The 23209-nt window shown below is 53.1% G+C and overlaps 1 pseudogene; it reads right to left on the reverse strand.

The window, feature by feature from the left end:
• Positions 1 to 7247: 7247 nt before the first annotated feature.
• LOC146058626 (ecto-ADP-ribosyltransferase 5 pseudogene) lies at positions 7248 to 8012 on the reverse strand (annotated as a pseudogene).
• Positions 8013 to 23209: the final 15197 nt, after the last annotated feature.

Below are 23209 nucleotides of genomic sequence, written 5' to 3' on the forward strand. Positions count from 1 at the left end.
ACAGTCACTGCACTTGGAGAAAGGTCCCGCGACGGAAATCCTCACAAGAGAGAATAGTCCCTAGCTTAGTGTGCACACTAACTTGTGTAGAACATAAAAGGTTAACAATCCTCTCAAGAGGGATAAGCAAGCCACCTGTTTTAGGGTGACTTCTTGTAAGGTATTGGAACTATCCGTGCTGCAGTAATAAACAGGGTACAGGATGTCAGTCACTAAAGTGGACCTCCAATGATGTGTGCTGTCAGGAGGGGATAGGACTTCAGGGGGTACCCCTGCTGGGGTGCGGGCTTGCTGTTGGGGTATAGGGCTCCCCGGTACCTTAGTTCTGGTGCCAGCTCCTGCTGGTAATGACTCCTGGCCTCTGCTGCTCTGTGGGGCTGTCCTCTGAGTGACTCCCAGATGGGTTGCAGTGTCCCTCTCTGCCTAGTTCTGTGCTGTAGGTCTCTGCAGTCATCCCTTCACATGGTGCTCACCCCTTCTTCTGGTCAGCAGTGCTGGCTGTCATTCACTGCTGGGTCCTTGCTCCCAGTGCCTGGTCTCAGGTGTGTGCTTCTCTCTGCACAGCATCTCTGTCTGCATGCTTCCTGGCTCAGGATACAAGCTCTTCTCCCCTCTGCACACTTTCTCTCTCACACTGCTGCTGGGATCACCTCTGACCTAACAGCTTCCTGTCTCATGTGCAGGGGAGCTGGGACACTAGGACACTAGCTGAGTCTGTTAACCCCTCACAGACCTGCAGCTTCAACAAGCAAAGGAGGTTTTCCTCTGAGCAGCATTGGCTGCAATTAAAATCTCTTTGGGGGCACAAGAGTACACCAGGGGTGGACTGCCACACACCTCCCTGCTGGAAATTTGCCTGTCCGCAGGCAACTTAACCAGAGCCAATAAGTCCCGGACAAAGTCCTGTCAATAAACATTTTGCAGCAACAAAACAATGCAAACAGTTATACATTACATAACCACAAGTATTACATACCTTCCTATAACCTGACTATCCAATGTGGGCTCCCTGGGTCAACCATCCCTCCGCCACAGGACTCCATCCCTCTGCGGTCCAGCTTCTCCACTGCTGTCAACGGATGGCGCCCACTCTCACGACTTGCACTCAGCTTTAGGCACGTCTCGCCTCTCCATCTTGCCTCTTCGACCTCTGTATCGCCTGCTGGATTCTGAGGGCGAATTCCTCTCCTGAGATGGTCGTATATTCATCACTTGTTACCGGCTTCCCACCGATGAAACAGATCTTGGCCTTGTCTTCTCTCTCTGGTGCTTCTACTTTGGCCTTGGATTCAGGCAGTGGCACAACTGGTTCTGCTGCTGACGGCTCCACTGTCTGTGTCACAGCCATGTGAACCACAATCTCTGGGCTTCTCTGCTGGTCTACCATTCCGACATTTCTCGGCCTTAGATTCGCCACCCGGTAATCGGCATCGTCCATCCTGGGCACATACTCCCGCGTCGGCTCCGGAAGTTGAGGCCTGGTCGCTTTTTGCCAGTTCTGATGGACTGCCTCACTCCGCACAACCGGTTTCTTGCTTGACCTTGTGATGTCAGGTTCTGGTGGGCGGGGCATCTGTCCTGGTCGAGGAGGGTTGGCATTAAATCGGTCACTCTCGCCATTTACTTCCCTCAGTTCAGCTCTACTTCCGCCGTGGCTGTACTCTTGCTGGTAGTACGGTTGGGGCTCTCTATGACTTGGATAGTGTGCTGGGGTGCGTCTGTTACGTAGCACCGGTGTTCCATTTGGTCCAGTCACGTTGGCGGCCTTGTTGCCTTTCTTCCCGCTTGTCAATTCAAATTCTACGGCCTCACCGTTGCTCAGGCTCCGGAAGCTGTTTTGGGGGTTGGCATGCTGGATGGTGGTATAGTGGACATACACGCTATGGCCAGTGTCTGCGCGCTTAATGAATCCATATCCGCGTGGCACATCAAACCACAGGACACGACCTGTGATCCTTCTTTGGCCGTTTCGCGGCCTATTGGTCATCTCAGTTACACCGGATGCTCTTGACGTGTTCTGGAACACTGCCGGTGGACTACTTCTCCCGTGCCTTCTCACAGTGTGTAGTCGTTCTGACCTCCATTGGGGATTCTGTTGCCATCTATGCCTTCTGCCACCTTCACGTTGCTGTCTTTCCTTTTCATCCTCCGCCCATTCCTGACGCATCTCACGGATCATCCTGGTCATTTCGGTCATCGCTTCGATGATTGCCCCAATCGAGTTCTGATTGGCTTGGGCTGGTGGAGTGGCGGTTCTTCGCATCTCCTGCGGTTCTGTGTACTGCGATCGCCACATCTCGCCGTTCCCAGGGGTCTTGTGCAATCCTGTTCGTAGACGCCAAGTGTGACAGTGCCCCTGTAACGGTGTGGTGTAAGATGGTACCTGAATCTGGACTTGCCGGCTTCGGATCTTCACGGCCTCTTCTTGGAAGAACCTGTGGCAGGGAATGGCACAACCCAAGGAGGACCCACAGAAGTGACACTACTACAATTAGCAGCAACAAAGATTTATTTAAAAAAAAGATACTCGTACCGGTTGCTGCAGTGCATTTACACATATATAACCATCAAGAAAAGGTGTAACATGTAAACGTTCAATTTAAGGCATTAAAGAGATAACGATTGCAAATAAAATGACATCATGGTGATAAAAATACAAAAGAGAAGAGACATTAAAGAGAATAATATTACATCACTAAGACACTATACTGCATATATAACACTATCACAAAATATCCGACCGACAGGTGGCGCTATGCACCCTGTGTGTACTGAACTGTAGTCCCTGGTGCAAAACAGTCACTGCACTTGGAGAAAGGTCCCGCGACGGAAATCCTCACAAGAGAGAATAGTCCCTAGCTTAGTGTGCACACTAACTTGTGTAGAACATAAAAGGTTAACAATCCTCTCAAGAGGGACAAGCAAGCCACCTGTTTTAGGGTGACTTCTTGTAAGGTATTGGAACTATCCGTGCTGCAGTAATAAACAGGGTACAGGATGTCAGTCACTAAAGTGGACCTCCAATGATGTGTGCTGTCAGGAGGGGATAGGACTTCAGGGGGTACCCCTGCTGGGGTGCGGGCTTGCTGTTGGGGTATAGGGCTCCCCGGTACCTTAGTTCTGGTGCCAGCTCCTGCTGGTAATGACTCTTGGCCTCTGCTGCTCTGTGGGGCTGTCCTCTGAGTGACTCCCAGATGGGTTGCAGTGTCCCTCTCTGCCTAGTTCTGTGCTGTAGGTCTCTGCAGTCATCCCTTCACATGGTGCTCACCCCTTCTTCTGGTCAGCAGTGCTGGCTGTCATTCACTGCTGGGTCCTTGCTCCCAGTGCCTGGTCTCAGGTGTGTGCTTCTCTCTGCACAGCATCTCTGTCTGCATGCTTCCTGGCTCAGGATACAAGCTCTTCTCCCCTCTGCACACTTTCTCTCTCACACTGCTGCTGGGATCACCTCTGACCTAACAGCTTCCTGTCTCATGTGCAGGGGAGCTGGGACACTAGGACACTAGCTGAGTCTGTTAACCCCTCACAGACCTGCAGCTTCAACAAGCAAAGGAGGTTTTCCTCTGAGCAGCATTGGCTGCAATTAAAATCTCTTTGGGGGCACAAGAGTACACCAGGGGTGGACTGCCACACACCCACACACACACACACACACACTACACATGTACATACCAGGCCTCCAATACTCCCTCACTACTCATGTACAGTACATACCAGGCCTCTAGTAACCCCCCCCCCCCACACACACACACACACACACACACACACACTACACATGTACATACCAGGCCTCAAATAACTACCCCACACGCACACACACATTACACATGTACATACCAGGCCTCTAGTACCCCCCCACACACACACACCCGCACTACACATGTACATACCAGGCCTCCAATACTCCCTCACTACTCATGTACAGTACATACCAGGCCTCTAGTACCCCCCCCCACACACACACACACACACACACACACACTACACATGTACATACCGGGCCTCCAATACTCCCTCACTACTCATGTACAGTACATACCAGGCCTCTAGTAAACCCCCCCCACACACACACACACACCACACATGTACATACCAGGCCTCAAATAACTACCCCACACGCACACACACATTACACATGTACATACCAGGCCTCTAGTACCCCCCCCCCACACACACACACACACCCACACTACACATGTACATACCAGGCCTCCAATACTCCCTCACTACTCATGTACAGTACATACCAGGCCTCTAGTACCCCCCCCCCCCCACACACACACACACCCACACTACACATGTACATACCAGGCCTCCAATACTCCCTCACTACTCATGTACAGTACATACCAGGCCTCTAGTACCCCACACACACACACACACACACACACACACACACACACACACACACACACACACACTACACATGTACATACCAGGCCTCCAATACTCCCTCACTACTCATGTACAGTACATACCAGGCCTCTAGTAACCCCCCCCCACACACACACACACACACACACACTACACATGTACATACCAGGCCTCCAATACTCCCTCACTACTCATGTACAGTACATACCAGGCCTCTAGTAACCCCCCCCCCACACACACACACACACACACACTACACATGTACATACCAGGCCTCCAATACTCCCTCACTGCTCATGTACAGTACATACCAGGCCTCTAGTAACCCCCCCCCCCCCCCCACACACACACACACACACACACTACACATGTACATACCAGGCCTCCAATACTCCCTCACTACTCATGTACAGTACATACCAGGCCTCTAGTAACCCCCCCCCCCCACACACACACACACACACACACACACTACACATGGACATACCAGGCCTCCAATACTCCCTCACTACTGATGTATATACTATGCCACTAATACCACCCCTTCCCGCTACACATGTAAATAGCAGGCCTCTAATAACTCCCCCCCCCCGCTACATATGTAAATCCCGGGCCACCAATACACATCCCGCACTACACGTGTACACACCAGGCCTCTAATACCCCCCACTGCACATGTACATACTGTACCAGGCCTCTAATCCCCACCCCCCCAACAGTACACATTTTACAAACCTGGCCTCTAATCTCTTCTATCTTTTCTCCCCTATGCTTTGCTTCCTTCCTACCTTGTTCTCCTTCTCCTCCATCACCAGGAAGTCCATGTCCTCATCTCATCATCTCTCCCCAATACACCTGACCCCATGGACCCCATCTCCTCCCCTCCTATATAACTGTTTCCTCTGAAGCCTGCTACTAGATTGCCCATCTCTTTAACCTGTGCCTCTTTCCTAGCAGTACCCCCTTGTGCCCCAAGGAAACCCTTGTTAGACCCTTACGTGATCCTGACTCTCCCTACCTGCTTCCTTATCTCACTCCAAACTATCTCTGTCACATTCACCTCCTCTCATTCCCTTCTCTTCAGTCTGGTGTCCTTCCCCTCCACATAAACATCCCCCAACAATGACGATGCCCCTAGCAAAACTAGTGGTCACTTGCCATGTGTTATTGTAGCTCTGTCTGTCACTATTGACACTGATCGTTACCCCCTTCTCCATCAAACTCTCATCCCATTGGTCTCCCTGAGTCTGTTCTCTTATGGTTCACTTCTTACTTCAATAACCATTCCATCTCCATGACCACCTCTGATTCTACATCCTCCCCCTCATTTACCTATGGACATTCCCAAGGCTCCATTCACATCTTCTGTAACCTCATCAGCTACTTCAGTCTCCTATGCCCACATTCTACCTCCATCCTCTTTCATGTCTCTTGATGCCTCTGCCAACTTGTCCTGATTTCAGTAGTTTCTCAAACTAAACATGACCAAAACTGAGCTCATTGTTCTCCTCCGTCCAGTGCTCCATCAACTACCCTACTTTTTTGTCTAGCAAATCCACTGCTTGGGTGTCCTTGACTCTTCCCTCTCCTTCACCCCTTACATTCAAATTAACACTTACTCCTGACATTTTCTCCTCTGCAACATCTCTAGGTTGAGGTCCTCTCTCAAACATTGATGCCACCAAGAGACTCCTCCATGCACTCATCACCATCTCCTGTTTTTACTACTATAAGCTCCTCCTCCTCCTCACTGTGCTCTCCTGTTCTGGTCTTTCCACTCTTTTCTATCCTGAATGCTATTACTCATCTCATTTACCTCTTTAGATGCTACAATAGGTGTTTGCCTGACTCTTCTGCAAACTGCTTCACTGGTTCCTGGTATATAAAGCCATTGATCACTCCTATTCCTCAGTGATATTCACTGTACTCAGTAATAGCACAATTACCTCCTTAGTACACTCAGTGCTATTACAGTACATTCACCTCCTAAGTACACTAAGTGACATCAAACTCACCTCCTAAGTACAGTCAGTGACATCACACTCACTACCTAGGTTCACTCAGTGACATCACATTCAACACCCGTGTACACTCAATGACATCATGCTCACATCCTAAGTACACTAAGTGACATCAGACTCACCTCCTAGGTACAGTCAGTGACATCACACTCACCACCTAGGTACACTCAGTGAAATCACACTCACCTCCTAGGTACACTCAGTGACATCACACTCACCTCCTAGGTACACTCAGTGACATCACACTCACCTCCTAGGTACACTCAGTGACATCACACTAGCTTCCTAGGTACAGTCAGTGACATCACACTAACCTAGATACACTCAGTGACATCACACTCACCGCCTCGGTACACTCAGTGACATCACACTCACCGCCTAGGTACACTCAGTGACATCACACTCACCTCCTAGGTACACTCAGTGACATCACAATCACCTCCTAGGTACACTCAGTGACATCACACTCACCTCCTAGGTACACTCAGTGACATCACACTAGCTTCCTAGGTACACTCAGTGACATCACACTAACCTAGATACACTCAGTGACATCACACTCACCGCCTCGGTACACTCAGTGACATCACACTCACCGTCTAGGTACACTCAGTGACATCACACTCACCTCCTAGGTACACTCAGTGACATCACACTCACCTCCTAGGTACACTAAGTGACATCACACTCACCTCCTAGGTACACTCAGTGACATCACACTCACCGCCTCGGTACACTCAGTGACATCACACTCACCGCCTAGGTACACTCAGTGACATCACACTCACCTCCTAGGTACACTCAGTGACATCACACTCACCGCCTCGGTACACTCAGAGACATCACACTTACCGCCTAGGTACACTCAGTGACATCACACTCACCTCCTAGGTAGGCACAGTTATAGTAGCTGCACAGTTGGCCGGTGCTCTTCACCTCATACGTGTTTCCTGTTTGTTTCATAATGTCAAATGTTTCTGCGACAGGAATTAAGACTTCTTCTTGATCTCGAAATACTGAAATATTGGCAACAGAGGCTCCAAAACAGGTTGATATATTAAAAAAAGTTGCGTTTCCAAACCCTTGAGATGTACTGTAACTGAGAGACGATGATGCAAACTGTCCGTATCTAAATTTATTTACTACATTTAAGTGGAGTTTTGATCCGCTGTACACCTCAAACCTCTGAGCACAACCTTTCCCCAGAACCTGTAGTGCTCTCGTCAGGTAGAAGTGCAGAGCTTTAAAGTGGAAATGCTTCATGTAATATTCTCTGGACTGCCCGGCGATGGACATATTTCTGTTTAGCTGCCCGTAGATGGGGCCTTGCATGGTGAACAACACAACAGCGGTTCCGTACTCATCCGTAAATGTGCTTGGAAGTCCCTTTATCTGGTTTTTCTTATTCTTCTTCCATGTATCTTTTGCTTCATCCCACTTTCCGGCAAACATATTATATTTCTTTTCCTGCTCCAGTATCTTTGGTGCTTCAGTCTCCATCTCCTTAGTGCAGCCGAGATACTGATCATCAAACGCTTCCGGCATCATGTTCAGAACCTGAGCCTGTTGGGAAATGATCAGATATACATTGTACAGTATTGCGTCAGTATCTGTCACCATTGTGTCTCATCAATGTGCTGAATATCATTAGGTAGATTGGGGCATAAATGATCGCTTGATCCCTTACTGCGATCCAGAATGGAAGATCCAACGCTGGGATCCACCTGCGTTTTCCCTGACACTCCCTGTAAAGGGTTGGGTGCCGCCCACAAGCGCCAGCTGGCTGCCAATCATCTTGCATACGGCCAGCGACATGAAAGTACATTGCTGGCTTTCATTGCAGAGTGGCCTTGTGTATGCACACTAGGCAATAGCAGATAGCATATTGTTCTGTCCACGTAGGCATCCACAATGTAATATTAATAATAATAATAACCTTTGGAGCTTGCAGCAGATTGAATGACGTCAGTGGGAATCCTGGTCAGCTAGAGGATCAGCATGTGTAAACACAAACACCGTTCCTCAGTAACGTGGATGCCTACTTGGAAGAAGAGGACCATTCTACACCGGACGTAGGTGAGTATAATGTTTGTTTTTCTAACTATTGTATTCTACTGGAGAAGGGGACAGATCTACATGGGAACATTGGTAAGTATATGTACACTATGTACAGTATGTGGGTGCATGTATGTGGAACTACAAGTCCCATTAAGCCCTTTAATGCCCCACATGCAGGTACTTGGCGATCCGCGAGCTCTGACAGGCTGGCAGGTAGGTGCCATATTTAAAATGTTCGTCAATGCCAGTGTGAGCAGTTCAGCAGGCAAGGAGCTGAGCAGGCACCAGACAGGGTCATGGGGATGGATGGAGAGTAGCCAAATGCTGCTCCCTCCCAGGACTCAGCGCTCTAGGCTGTACCCTGCTTAGACTGTTAATTTACCAGGCTGTACCAGGCACCTCCCTGTAGTTTTATTAGTATTCAACGACCCTGTCTAGATAATGTAGTTCTTCTGTTATATATGTTCTGATATTTCTGCACCCCCTCCCCTTAAATTAGTTTTTCTATGCCACTGGCTTGGACTTGCTGCTCCCGGCGTTATTTCATTAAGCTCCTCACTGCGCAGATCACTCGTACCCCCCATTCAGCCTCGCAATTGGCACATGGGGGGGAGAGTTAAACAAAACATATAAACAGGATAGGTGGAGGTGTTGCCCATAACAAAGGCACCAGCACCAGTTGGGTCATACCAACAATCCATAACAACGGTAGGGTCATACCAATAATCAACACCAAAGAAAGGATCATAACAACAATCCATAACAATGGTAGGGACATTCCAAAAATCCATACCACCAATAGTGGGGTTTATTCTGGTTCACACAAAAGAATTCACTCTCTAATGGACAAAACCATGTGCACTGCAGGTGGGGCAGATGTAACATGTGCCGGGAGTTACATTTGGGTGGGTTATTTTGTTTCTGTGCAGAGGAAATACTCACTGCGTTATTCTTACACTTCAATATAGATATCAGTTTGAAGTACAAACCCCACCCACATCTAACTCTCTCTGCACATGTTACATCTGCCCCACCTGCAGTGCAGCATAGTTTTGTCAATTAGAGAGTGAATTTGCCTTAGTGAGTGAACCAGAATAACCCCCAGTATTCTGCTGCTAGGTTGTTGTGGAACCAATTTAGGATGAAGTGTTGGGTATTTTGCACGAGCTAGGAAAGTAGCAGGTGTAAAGTGTCACGATCTGGGTATTAAACCTCTCTTCCTATTAAGAGCCTTTACAGACTTGCTGAGTATGCTAGTCCCGGGTTCCATCTGCGCTGCCTGCATGCCATCTCCTCCTGTGGCCCCAGCGTTGCTGTCATTGCACCTGCCCAGCCCACTGCCTCTGTCATGCTGGATGCCCTTCCCAGTGCTCCACCATTGTAAAGGCCACAGCCATGCTGCTTACAAACAGACCTTCCCTCCACAGCCAAACATGGGGGCAGATATGTTTGTCAGTATCACATGGGCCTTTCTCAGCCAATCCGCTGCAGCCGGCCTCCTGGGTAATTGGTCAGCCAATCCGCATACTCCGGCAGGTATAAGAATGCTGGGAAGAACACTCCTCCTTTGTCAGTGCTTCAGTTGTCTAACCTCCTGTTGGATTGCTCTGTCTGCTTCATTGCTCCAAGTTACCAGCTCCTGTGACTGAGCTCCACTTTACAGGGACCAGCATCACTTACTACTCCATGGTGCCGCCTGACTCCTGTTGATGTCCCGGCAGCATTCATCCAACTTCCCTGCGATGTGCTACCATCTTTCAGCTTACTAACCTTCATCATTGATTGTTCGTCTCAACATTGATTCTTCATTCTCACCATCGATTGTTTGTCGACTCTCAACATAGATTCTTTACCAACAGTCCATACCAACAGTAGGGTCATACCAACAGTAGGGTCACACCAACAGTCCATAATAATAGTAGGGTCATACCAACAGTGGGGTCAAAACAACAGTAGGGTCATACCAACAGTCCATACCAATAGCAGGGTCATACCAACAGTCCATACCAACAGTAGGGTCATACCAATAGTAGGGTCATATCAACAGTCTATACCAACAGTAGGGTAATACCAACAGTAGGGTCATACCAACAGTCTATACCAACAGTAGGGTCATACCAACAGTCCATACCAACAGTAGGGTCATACCAACCGTAGGGTCATACCAACAGTCTATACCAACAGTAGGGTAATACCAACATTAGGGTCATACCAACAGTAGGGTCATACCAACAGTCCATACCAACAGTAGGGTCATACCAACAGTCCATACCAACAGTAGGGTCATACCAAAAGTAGGGTCATACCAACGCTAGGGTCATACCAACAGTCCATACCAACAGTAGGGTAATACCAACAGTAGGGTCATACCAACAGTCCATACCAATAGTAGGGTCATACCAACAGTAGGGTCATACCAACAGTCCATTCCAACAGTAGGGTCATACCAACAGTAGGGTCTTACCAACAGTAGGGTCATACCAACAGTAGGGGTCATACCAACAGTCCATACCAATAGTAGGGTCATACCAACAGTCCATACCAACAGTAGGGTCATACCAACAGTAGGGTCATACCAACAGTCCATACCAACAATAGGGTAATACCAACAGTAGGGTCATACCAACAGCCCATACCAACAGTAGGGTAATACCAACAGTAGGGTCATACCAACAGTCCATACCAATAGTAGGGTCATACCAACAGTCCATACCAACAGTAGGGTCATACCAACAGTAGGGTCATACCAACAGTCCATACCAACAGTAGGGTCTTATCAACAGTAGGGTCATACCAACAGTCCATACCAATAGTAGGGTCATACCAACAGTCCATACCAACAGTAGGGTCATACCAACAGTAGGGTCATACCAACAGTCCATACCAACAGTAGGGTCATACAACAGTAGGGTCTTACCAACAGTAGGGTCATACCAACAGTCCATACCAACAGTAGGGTCATACCAACAGTCCATACCAACAGTAGGGTCATAACAACAGTCCATACCAACAGTAGGGTCATACCAACAGTAGGGTCATACCAACAGTCCATACCAACAGTAGGGTAATACCAACAGTAGGGTCATACCAACAGTCCATACCAACAGTAGGGTAATACCAACAGTAGGGTCATACCAACAGTCCATACCAATAGTAGGGTCATACCAACAGTCCATACCAACAGTAGGGTAATATCAACAGTAGGGTCATACCAACAGTCCATACCAATAGTAGGGTCATACCAACAGTCCATACCAACAGTAGGGTCATACCAACAGTAGGGTCATACCAACAGTAGGGTCATACCAACAGTTCATACCAACAGTAGGGTCATACCAACAGTAGGGTCATACCAACAGTCCATACCAACAGTAGGGTCATACCAACAGTAGGGTCATACCCTATGACACACAAAAAACATGAAAACACATGTCAACCTTTTCTGTGTTAACCTTTTCTATTTCGATCTATTGCTTGTGTCAACCTTTTGACCATGTTTTTCATGTGTTGACCAATAGTGGTCGACTTATTGACTGTTGGCCTAAGGACCTTATTCAGATCTGATCGCAGTACAAATTTGTTTGGCAAATGGGCAAATCCATATGCACAGCAGGTGGGGCAGATGTAACATGTGCAGAGAGAGTTAGATTTGCGTGGGGTGTGTTGAAACTGAAATCTAAATTGCAGTGTAAAAATAATGCAGCCAGTATTTACCCTGCACAGAAACAAAATAACTCACACAAATCAAAATCTCTCTCTGCACCTGTTACATCTGCCCCACCTGCAGTGCATATGGTTTTGCCCATTTTCCAAACAAATTTGTACTGCGATCAGATCTGAATAAAGGCCTAAGTTCTGTGAACTCTATGACCCATACATGTGCAAACAGCGCAGCTTACTGAGCGCCTGAGACACCACCTGTCTGAATGCCCCCTGCCACTGCCTATTCCCCTCGGTAACATTCAAGGGGATGTGTAACGACAACACACACCCTCGCACGACACCAGTACAAGGGAAGTTTGGTTTCTTGATGAACTATTACACAACCATATAATCAGCGAGAGGGTGTGAGGTTCTGCATCAGTATCACCAGTTAGGAGCTTTAATTAATATCAGCGCACTTTGACACCTTAATCTATCTTTCCGTATACTGTCATTAGTTACATACGGGTGTAACTATTAGGCTAAAGGTGCTGCAGATATTATGGTTGCATATCAGTGCCAAGGAGAGAATACTGTACGGTACCTGTGTAGGTGAGAGCAGGTTCAGGAGACCGAGGGCCAACACTAATCCCGGGACCATCTTCATCTTCCAGACAACCTGTAAAGAGATTTATCAGATAATTATCTCACTGCAGATCTATGTCCCTCTGTCATATCCTCGGAGCTTCTGGCTGCAGGTCATATGGAGCTCATCTCTCAGTGATGGGAGAGAGGCGCACAGACATACCGCATACGGGGGGGGGGGGGGGGGCAGTAACTGGGCTATCAGAGCTCATCTCTCAGTGATGGGAGAGAGGTGCACAGACATACCGCATACAGAAGGGGGGGGGGGGGGCAGTAACTGGGCTCAGAGCTCATCTCTCAGTGATGGGAGAGAGGTGCACAGACATACCGCATACAGAAGGGGGGGGGGGCAGTAACTGGGCTCAGAGCTCATCTCCCAGTGATGTGAGAGAGGTGCACAGACATACCGCATACAGAAGGGGGGGGGGGGGGGGGCAGTAACTGGGCTCAGAGCTCATCTCTCAGTGATGGGAGAGAGGCGCACAGACATTACGCATACAGAAGGGGAGGGGGGCAGTAACTGGGCTCAGAGCTCATCTCTCAGTGATGGGAGAGAGGTGCACAGACATACCGCATACAGAAGGGGGGGGGGGGCAGTAACTGGGCTCAGAGCTCATATCTCAGTGATGGGAGAGAGGTGCACAGACATACCGCATACAGAAGGGGAGGGCCAGTAACTGGGCTCAGAGCTCATCTCCCAGTAATGGGAGAGAGGCGCACAGACAAACCGCATACAGAAGGGGGGGGGGGGGCAGTAACTGGGCGCAGAGCTCGTCTCCAGTGATGGGAGAGAGGTGCACAGACATACCGCATACAGAAGGGGGGGGGGGGCAGTAACTGGGCTCAGAGCTCATCTCTCAGTAATGGGAGAGAGGCGCACAGACATACCGCATACAGAAGGGGGGGGGCAGTAACTGGGCTCAGAGCTCATCTCCCAGTGATGGGAGAGAGGTGCACAGACATACCAGACATACCACATACAGAAGGGGGGGGGGGGCAGTAACTGGGCTCAGAGCTCATCTCCCAGTGATGGGAGAGAGGGTGCACAGACATACCGCATACAGAAGAGGGGGGGGGCAGTAACTGGGCTCAGAGCTCATCTCCCAGTGATGGGAGAGAGGTGCACAGACATACTGCATACAGAAGGGGGGGGGGGCAGTAACTGGGCTCAGAGCTCATCTCTCAGTGATGGGAGAGAGGTGCACAGACATACCGCATACAGAAGTGGGGGGGGGGGCAGTAACTGGGTTCAGAGCTCATCTCTCAGTGATGGGAGAGAGGCGCACAGACATACCGCATACAGAAGGGGGGGGGGGCAGTAACTGGGCTCAGAGCTCATCTCTCAGTGATGGGAGAGAGGCGCACAGACATACCGCATACAGAAGGGGGGGGGGGGGGCAGTAACTAGGCTCAGAGCTCATCTCCCAGTGATGGGAAAGAGGCGCACAGACATACCGCATACAGAAGGGGGGGGGGGGCAGTAACTGGGGCTCAGAGCTCATCTCTCAGTAATGGGAGAGAGGTGCACAGACATACCGCATACAGAAGGGGGGTGGGCAGTAACTGGGCTCAGAGCTCATCTCTCAGTGATGGGAGAGAGGTGCACAGACATACCGCATACAGAAGGGGGGGGGGGGCAGTAACTGGGCTCAGAGCTCATCTCTCAGTGATGGGAGAGAGGCGCACAGACATACCGCATACAGAAAGGGGGGGGGGGCAGTAACTGGGCTCGGAGCTCATCTCTCAGTGATGGGAGAGAGGTGCACAGACATACCGCATACAGAAGGGGAAGGGGGCAGTATCTGGGCTCAGAGCTCATCTCTCAGTGATGGGAGAGAGGTGCACAGACATACCGCATACAGAAGGGGGGGGGGCAGTAACTGGGCTCAGAGCTCATCTCTCAGTGATGGGAGAGAGGCGCACAGACATACCGCACACAGAAGGGGGGGCAGTAACTGGGCTCAGAGCTCATCTCCCAGTGATGGGAGAGAGGCGCACAGACATACCGCATACAGAAGGGGGGGGGGGGCAGTATCTGGGCTCAGAGCTCATCTCTCAGTGATGGGAGAGAGGCGCACAGACATACCGCATACAGAAGGGGGGGGGGCAGTAACTGGGCTCAGAGCTCATCTCTCAGTGATGGGAGAGAGGTGCACAGACATACCGCATACAGAAGGGGGGGGGGGGGGGCAGTAACTGGGCTCAGAGCTCATCTCTCAGTGATGGGAGAGAGGCGCACAGACATACCGCATACAGAAGGGGGGGGGCAGTATCTGGGCTCAGAGCTCATCTCTCAGTGATGGGAGAGAGGCGCACAGACATACAGAAGGGGGGGGGGGGGCAGTAACTGGGCTCAGAGCTCATCTCTCAGTGATGGGAGAGAGGTGCACAGACATACCGCATAGAGAAGGGGGGGGCAGTAACTGGGCTCAGAGCTCATATCTCAGTGATGGGAGAGAGGCGCACAGACATACCGCATACAGAAGGGGGGGGGGGGCAGTAACTGGGCTCAGAGCTCATCTCCCAGTGATGGGAGAGAGGCGCACAGACATACCGCATATAGAAGGGGGGGCAGTAACTGGGCTCAGAGCTCATCTCTCAGTGAGGGAGAGAGGTGCACAGACATACCGCATACGGGGGGGGGGGGGCCAGTAACTGGGCCCAGAGCTCATCTCTCAGTGATGGGAGAGAGGCGCACAGACATACCGCATACAGAAGGGGGGGGGCAGTAACTGGACTCAGAGCTCATCTCCCAGTGATGGGAGAGAGGCGCACAGACATACCGCATACAGAAGGGGGGGGGCAGTAACTGGGCTCAGAGCTCATCTCTCAGTGATGGGAGAGAGGTGCACAGACATACCGCATACAGAAGGGGGGGGGGGGGGGCAGTAACTGGGCTCAGAGCTCATCTCTCAGTGATGGGAGAGAGGCGCACAGACATACCGCATACAGAAGGGGGGGGGGGGCAGTAACTGGGCTCAGAGCTCATCTCTCAGTGATGGGAGAGAGGTGCACAGACATACCGCATACAGAAGGGGGGGGGGGGCAGTAACTGGGCTCAGAGCTCATCTCCCAGTGATGGGAGAGAGGTGCACAGACATACCGCATACAGAAGGGGGGGGGGGGCAGTAACTGGGCTCAGAGCTCATCTCTCAGTGATGGGAGAGAGGTGCACAGACATACCGCATACAGAAGGCGGGGGGGGGGGGGGGGGGCAGTAACTGGGCTCAGAGCTCATCTCTCAGTGATGGGAGAGAGGCGCACAGACATACCGCATACAGAAGGGGGGGGCAGTAACTGGGCTCAGAGCTCATCTCTCAGTGATGGGAGAGAGGTGCACACAGACATACCGCATACAGAAGGCGGGGGGGGGGGGGGCAGTAACTGGGCTCAGAGCTCATCTCGCAGTGATGGGAGAGAGGCGCACAGACATACCGCATACAGAAAGGGGGGGGGGCAGTAACTGGGCTCGGAGCTCATCTCTCAGTGATGGGAGAGAGGTGCACAGACATACCGCATACAGAAGGGGGGGGGGGGCAGTAACTGGGCTCAGAGCTCATCTCTCAGTGATGGGAGAGAGGTGCACAGACATACCGCATACAGAAGGGGGGGGGGCAGTAACTGGGCTCAGAGCTCATCTCTCAGTGATGGGAAGAGAGGTGCACAGACATACCGCATACAGAAGGGGGGGGGGGGGGCAGTAACTGGGCTCAGAGCTCATCTCTCAGTGATGGGAGAGAGGCGCACAGACATACCGCATACAGAAGGGGGAAGGGGGCAGTATCTGGGCTCAGAGCTCATCTCTCAGTGATGGGAGAGAGGTGCACAGACATACCGCATACAGAAGGGGGGGGGGGGGGCAGTAACTGGGCTCAGAGCTCATCTCTCAGTGATGGGAGAGAGGCGCACAGACATACCGCACACAGAAGGGGGGGCAGTAACTGGGCTCAGAGCTCATCTCCCAGTGATGGGAGAGAGGCGCACAGACATACCGCATACAGAAGGGGGGGGGGGGCAGTAACTGGGCTCAGAGCTCATCTCCCAGTGATGGGAGAGAGGTGCACAGACATACCGCATAGAGAAGGGGGGGGGGGCAGTAACTGGGCTCAGAGCTCATCTCTCAGTGATGGGAGAGAGGTGCACAGACATACCGCATACAGAAGGGGGGGGGGGCAGTAACTGGGCTCAGAGCTCATCTCCCAGTGATGGGAGAGAGGTGCACAGACATACCGCATACAGAAGGGGGGGGGGGCAGTAACTGGGCTCAGAGCTCATCTCTCAGTGATGGGAGAGAGGCGCACAGACATACCACATACAGAAGGGGGGGGGGGGCAGTATCTGGCTCAGAGCTCATCTCTCAGTGATGGGAGAGAGGCGCCCAGATATACAGAAGGGGGGGGGGCAGTAACTGGGCTCAGAGCTCATCTCTCAGTGATGGGAGAGAGGTGCACAGACATACCGCATAGAGGAAGGGGGGGGGGGGGGCAGTAACTGGGCTCAGAGCTCATCTCTCAGTGATGGGAGAGAGGCGCACAGACATACCGCATACAGAAGGGGGGGGGGCAGTAACTGGGCTCAGAGCTCATCTCCCAGTGATGGGAGAGAGGTGCACAGACATACCGCATACAGAAGGGGGGAGGGGGGCAGTAACTGGGCTCAGAGCTCATCTCCCAGTGATGGGGAGAGAGGTGCACAGACATACCGCATACGGGGGGGGGGGGGGGCAGTAACTGGGCTCAGAGCTCATCTCTCAGTGATGGGAGAGAGGTGCACAGACATACCGCATACAGAAGGGGGGGGGGCAGTAACTGGGCTCAGAGCTCATCTCTCAGTGATGGGAGAGAGGTGCACAGACATACCGCATACAGAAGGGGGGGGGGGGGCAGTAACTGGGCTCAGAGCTCATCTCCCAGTGATGGGTGAGAGGCGCACAGACATACCGCATACAGAAGGGGGGGGGGGGCAGTAACTGGGCTCAGAGCTCATCTCCCAGTGAAGGGAGAGAGGCGCACAGACATACCGCATATAGAAGGGGGGGGCAGTAACTGGGCTCAGAGCTCATCTCTCAGTGATGGGAATGAGGTGCACAGACATACCGCATACGGGGGGGGGGCAGTAACTGGGCCCAGAGCTCATCTCTCAGTGATGGGAGAGAGGCGCACAGACATACCGCATACAGAAGGGGAGGGGGCAGTAACTGGGCTCAGAGCTCATCTCCCAGTGATGGGAGAGAGGCGCACAGACATACCGCATACAGAAGGGGGGGGGTCAGTAACTGGACTCAGAGCTCATCTCCCAGTGATGGGAGAGAGGCGCACAGACATACCGCATACAGAAGGGGATGGGGGGGGGGCAGTAACTGGGCTCAGAGCTCATCTCTCAGTGATGGGAGAGAGGTGCACAGACATACCGCATACAGAAGGGGGGGGGGCAGTAACTGGGCTCAGAGCTCATCTCTCAGTGATGGGAGAGAGGCGCACAGACATACCGCATACAGAAGGGGGGGGGGGGGCAGTAACTGGGCTCAGAGCTCATCTCTCAGTGATGGGAGAGAGGTGCACAGACATACCGCATACAGAAGGGGGGGGGGCAGTAACTGGGCTCAGAGCTCATCTCCCAGTGATGGGAGAGAGGTGCACAGACATACCGCATACAGAAGGGGGGGGGGGGCAGTAACTGGCTCAGAGCTCATCTCTCAGTGATGGGAGAGAGGTGCACAGACATACCGCATACAGAAGGCGGGGGGGGGGGCAGTAACTGGGCTCAGAGCTCATCTCTCAGTGATGGGAGAGAGGCGCACAGACATACCGCATACAGAAGGGGGGGGGCAGTAACTGGGCTCAGAGCTCATCTCTCAGTGATGGGAGAGAGGTGCACAGACATACCGCATACAGAAGGCGGGGGGGGGGGCAGTAAACTGGGCTCAGAGCTCATCTCTCAGTGATGGGAGAGAGGTGCACAGACATACCGCATACAGGAAGGGGGGGGGGGGCAGTAACTGGGCTCAGAGCTCATCTCTCAGTGATTGGAGAGAGGTGCACAGACATACCGCATAGGGGGGGGGGGCAGTAACTGGGCTCATCTCTCATCTCTCAGTGATGGGAGAGAGGTGTACAGACATACCGCATACGGGGGGGGGGGGGGCAGTAACTGGGCTCAGAGCTCATCTCCCAGTGATGGGAGAGAGGTGCACAGACATACCGCATAGGGGGGGGGGCAGTAACTGGGCTCATCTCTCATCTCTCAGTGATGGGAGAGAGGTGCACAGACATACCACCGCATACAGAAGGGGGGGGGGGGCAGTATCTGGGCTCAGAGCTCATCTCCCAGTGATGGGAGAGAGGCGCACAGACATACCGCATACAGAAGGGGGGGGGGGGCCAGTAACTGGGCTCAGAGCTCATCTCTCAGTGATGGGAGAGAGGTGCACAGACATACCGCATACAGAAGGGGGGGGCAGTAACTGGGCTCAGAGCTCATCTCTCAGTGATGGGAGAGAGGTGCACAGACATACCGCATACAGAAGGGGGGGGGTCAGTAACTGGGGTCAGAGCTCATCTCTCAGTGATGGGAGAGAGGCGCATAGACATACCGCATACAGAAGGAGGGGGGGGGGCAGTAACTGGGCTCAGAGCTCATCTCTCAGTGATGGGGAGAGAGGTGCACAGACATACCGCATACAGAAGGGGGGGGGAAGTAACTGGGCTCAGAGCTCATCTCTCAGTGATGGGAGAGAGGCGCACAGACATACCGCATACAGAAGGGGGGGGGGGGCAGTAACTGGGCTCAGAGCTCATCTCTCAGTGATGGGAGAGAGGCGCACAGACATACCGCATACAGAAGGGGGGGGGCAGTAACTGGGCTCAGAGCTCATCTCTCAGTGATGGGAGAGAGGCGCACAGACATACCGCATACAGAAGGGGGGGGGGGGGCAGTAACTGGGCTCAGAGCTCATCTCTCAGTGATGGGAGAGAGGCGCACAGACATACCGCATACAGAAGGGGGGGGGGGGCAGTAACTGGGCTCAGAGCTCATCTCTCAGTGATGGGAGAGAGGTGCACAGACATACCGCATACAGAAGGGGGGGGGGGGGGGGGCAGTAACTGGGCTCAGAGCTCATCTCTCAGTGATGGGAGAGAGGCGCACATACATACCGCATACAGAAGGGGGGGCAGTTACTGGGCTCAGAGCTCATCTCTCAGTGATGGGAGAGAGGTGCACAGACATACCGCATACAGAAGGGGGGGGCAGTAACTGGGCTCAGAGCTCATCTCTCAGTGATGGGAGAGAGGGCGCACAGACATACCGCATACAGAAGGGAGGGGGGCAGTAACTGGGCTCAGAGCTCATCTCTCAGTGATGGGAGAGAGGCGCACAGACATACCGCATACAGAAGGGGGGGGGGGCAGTAACTCGGCTCAGAGCTCATCTCTCAGTGATGGGAGAGAGGTGCACAGACATACCGCATACAGAAGGGGTGGGGGGGCAGTATCTGGGCTCAGAGCTCATCTCTCAGTGATGGGAGAGAGGTGCACAGACATACCGCATACAGAAGGGGGGGGGGGGGCAAAACTGGGCTCAGGGCTCATCTCTCAGTGATGGGAGAGAGGTGCACAGACATACCGCATACAGAAGGGGGGTGGGTAGTAACTGGGCTCAGAGCTCATCTCTCAGTGATGGGAGAGAGGCGCACAGACATACCGCACACAGAAGGGGGGGGGGGCAATAACTGGGCTCAGAGCTCATCTCCCAGTGATGGGAGAGAGGTGCACAGACATACCGCATACAGAAGGGGGGGGGGCAGTAACTGGGCTCAGAGCTCATCTCTCAGTGATGGGAGAGAGGCGCACAGACATACCGCATACAGAAGGGGCGGGGGGGCAGTAACTGGGCTCAGAGCTCATCTCCCAGTGATGGGAGAGAGGTGCACGGACATACCGCATACAGAAGGGGGGGGGGCAGTAACTGGGCTCAGAGCTCATCTCCCAGTGATGGGAGAGAGGCGCACAGACATACCGCATACAGAAGGGGGGGGGGGCAGTAACTGGGCTCAGAGCTCATCTCCCAGTGATGGGAGAGAGGTGCACAGACATACCGCATACAGAAGGGGGGGCAGTAACTGGGCTCAGAGCTCATCTCCCAGTGATGGGAGAGAGGCGCACAGACATACCGCATACAGAAGGGGGGGGGGAGGGCAGTAACTGGGCTCAGAGCTCATCTCCCAGTGATGGGAGAGAGGCGCACAGACATACCGCATACAGAAGGGGGGGGGGGGCAGTAACTGGGCTCAGAGCTCATCTCCCAGTGATGGGAGAGAGGCGCACAGACATACCGCATACAGAAGGGGGGGGGGGGGGCAGTAACTGGGCTCAGAGCTCATCTCCCAGTGATGGGAGAGAGGCGCACAGACATACCGCATACAGAAGGGGGGGGCAGTAACTGGGCTCAGAGCTCATCTCCCAGTGATGGGAGAGAGGTGCACGGACATACCGCATACAGAAGGGGGGGGGGGGGGGCAGTAACTGGGCTCAGAGCTCATCTCCCAGTGATGGGAGAGAGGTGCACAGACATACCGCATACAGAAGGGGGGGGGGGCAGTAACTGGGCTCAGAGCTCATCTCTCAGTGATGGGAGAGAGGTGCACAGACATACCGCATACAGAAGGGGGAAGGGGGCAGTATCTGGGCTCAGAGCTCATCTCTCAGTGATGGGAGAGAGGTGCACAGACATACCGCATACAGAAGGGGGGGGGGGGCAGTAACTGGGCTCAGAGCTCATCTCTCAGTGATGGGAGAGAGGCGCACAGACATACCGGCACACAGAAGGGGGGCAGTAACTGGGCTCAGAGCTCATCTCCCAGTGATGGGAGAGAGGCGCACAGACATACCGCATACAGAAGGGGGGGGGGCAGTAACTGGGCTCAGAGCTCATCTCCCAGTGATGGGAGAGAGGTGCACAGACATACCGCATAGAGAAGGGGGGGGGGGGGGCAGTAACTGGGCTCAGAGCTCATCTCTCAGTGATGGGAGAGAGGTGCACAGACATACCGCATACAGAAGGGGGGGGGGGGGGGGCAGTAACTGGGCTCAGAGCTCATCTCCCAGTGATGGGAGAGAGGTGCACAGACATACCGCATACAGAAGGGGGGGGGGGCAGTAACTGGGCTCAGAGCTCATCTCTCAGTGATGGGAGAGAGGCGCACAGACATACCACATACAGAAGGGGGGGGGGGGCAGTATCTGGGCTCAGAGCTCATCTCTCAGTGATGGGAGAGAGGCGCCCAGATATACAGAAGGGGGGGGGGCAGTAACTGGGCTCAGAAGCTCATCTCTCAGTGATGGGAGAGAGGTGCACAGACATACCGCATAGAGAAGGGGGGGGGGGGGGCAGTAACTGGGCTCAGAGCTCATCTCTCAGTGATGGGAGAGAGGCGCACAGACATACCGCATACAGAAGGGGGGGGGGCAGTAACTGGGCTCAGAGCTCATCTCCCAGTGATGGGAGAGAGGTGCACAGACATACCGCATACAGAAGGGGGAGGGGGGCAGTAACTGGGCTCAGAGCTCATCTCCCAGTGATGGGAGAGAGGTGCACAGACATACCGCCTACGGGGGGGGGGGGGGGGGGGCAGTAACTGGGCTCAGAGCTCATCTCTCAGTGATGGGAGAGAGGTGCACAGGACATACCGCATACAGAAGGGGGGGGCAGTAACTGGGCTCAGAGCTCATCTCTCAGTGATGGGAGAGAGGTGCACAGACATACCGCATACAGAAGGGGGGGGGGGGCAGTAACTGGGCTCAGAGCTCATCTCCCAGTGATGGGTGAGAGGCGCACAGACATACCGCATACAGAAGGGGGGGGGGCAGTAACTGGGCTCAGAGCTCATCTCCCAGTGATGGGAGAGAGGCGCACAGACATACCGCATATAGAAGGGGGGGGCAGTAACTGGGCTCAGAGCTCATCTCTCAGTGATGGGAGAGAGGTGCACAGACATACCGCATACGGGGGGGGGGGGGCAGTAACTGGGCCCAGAGCTCATCTCTCAGTGATGGGGAGAGAGGCGCACAGACATACCGCATACAGAAGGGGAGGGGGCAGTAACTGGGCTCAGAGCTCATCTCCCAGTGATGGGAGAGAGGCGCACAGACTACCGCATACAGAAGGGGGGGGGTCAGTAACTGGACTCAGAGCTCATCTCCCAGTGATGGGAGAGAGGCGCACAGACATACCGCATACAGAAGGGGATGGGGGGGGCAGTAACTGGGCTCAGAGCTCATCTCTCAGTGATGGGAGAGAGGTGCACAGACATACCGCATACAGAAGGGGGGGGGGGCAGTAACTGGGCTCAGAGCTCATCTCTCAGTGATGGGAGAGAGGCGCACAGACATACCGCATACAGAAGGGGGGGGGGGGCAGTAACTGGGCTCAGAGCTCATCTCTCAGTGATGGGAGAGAGGTGCACAGACATACCA

The sequence above is a fragment of the Crinia signifera genome, chromosome 2 (assembly GCF_055691185.1).
Source record: "Crinia signifera chromosome 2, ASM5569118v1, whole genome shotgun sequence".
In the NCBI taxonomy this organism is placed as follows: domain Eukaryota; kingdom Metazoa; phylum Chordata; class Amphibia; order Anura; family Myobatrachidae; genus Crinia; species Crinia signifera.